The sequence below is a fragment of the Condylura cristata genome, unplaced genomic scaffold (genome assembly GCF_000260355.1).
Source record: "Condylura cristata isolate star-nosed mole 26May11 unplaced genomic scaffold, ConCri1.0 scaffold00021, whole genome shotgun sequence".
Lineage (NCBI taxonomy): Eukaryota > Metazoa > Chordata > Mammalia > Eulipotyphla > Talpidae > Condylura > Condylura cristata.
In genome coordinates, this window is record NW_004567122.1 from 1,186,797 (window position 1) to 1,188,307 (window position 1,511).

A 1,511-nucleotide genomic window follows, 5' to 3' on the forward strand; every position below is an offset into this window, starting at 1 on the left:
CGGCTCTATTCCGCTCTGGGGCGCATGTCCACGCGCGGCGAGGTCCCCGGCAGCGGCGTCTCCCTCGGCATTATCCTCCAACTGCCACAACTAAAATAAAGAAAGTCATTCCAGCGAGCTGCGCGAGGACCAGGCGGAAAAACAAACAGGCGCCCCGGCCGCGCCCCGCCGGGCGGGCGGCCGCGGACGCCGCCGGAGCGCCCACATTCCTCGGCAGGTCGTTTGCATAACAATCGTCGAGACGTGACCCCCTCCCCTCCCCCACGCTCCCCCCCCTGCTCGCGCCCGCCCGCCGCCCGCCCCCCTCTCCCCACTGCACACCACGGCTCCTCCCCCCTATTCTTATAACCCTCCTGAGAAAATGTATTAATAGCCGGGGTACCCAGGGAAGGAGGGAAGACGGGGGTGACAAACGCCGAGGGAAAAGGGCAATCGGAGTGCTAAAGACATGCAAATCAGGGGTGGGAGGGCGCCGCTCCCCAGAAGCAGAGGGCATTTAAACAGTGAGAAATGTGTGAGCGGCGCAGCCTGGGCATGCAAATGCTGTGAAGTAGAGAACAGCCGCGGCCCTATGAGGAAAATGAACAGGAAATTAGCAGATGAAGTACCCAGAAAGTCGACAATGCCGCCGAGTATAAACTGTAAGCAAACACAATGCACCCGAGAGCCCGGAGACTGCCCACAGACAATCCCCACTAAAGAGGCAGGCAGAAAGGGACTACCAGCTGCCACAGTGTCCTTCTGTGTCTGCGGTCATTAGTTTGAATCCCAGCACAGCTGGCTCTGTCAGGGTCTTAATTCAATGGACCAAGGACAGGTCTCAATTGTCCAAGCCATTTGGTGGTGGGGCTTGGGGTGGGGAGGGGAGGTGGGGGGGTGTTGCACTTGTTCAGCGGGAAGAAAGGAGAGAAAGACACGGACCAGATGAAATTCAAGAAACGTACATAAGAATACGAGAAATGTCACAGGTTCTGAGCCAAGCCAGTGATTCCTAATGGAGAATCCTGTCTCTTTCTAAGACAAGAGAAAAGCATGGCACTTTTTTTTTTTTTTTTAAGGATTTCTTGCTGTCACTGGTTTTCATATTGAGCAAAAAGGGGGTGGGGGTGGGAGCTGAAGGTGCTGTTTACCTGGAGGAAAAAAATCATGAAAATGATTTCCCCCCCCTTTTGCTCTTTTTCAGAGGAAAGTTTAATGTCAACTGGGCATTTGCATTCATCTCTGCGTACAGGCCATTATTATGCCTTAGGAAGAGGTATTTTAGCTGTTTATTACAGAGGGAGCCCTATATCACAGCCTTTTAAGAAGTAAAGCAAAGACATAAAGTATACATTAACCTCGAAAACCAGTTTCTTTGTTTCGGATTTCTTTCTTTCTCTTTCTTTTTTTTTTTTTTTTTTTTTTTTGCCAGAATACCTTTCTGTGACACCTTCTGGAGTCCACGCATTCGGCTAGCATGTGGCGTTCGGGGAATTCTAAAGGGGCCCCGGCCCTCTCGTTTCAAATATTCA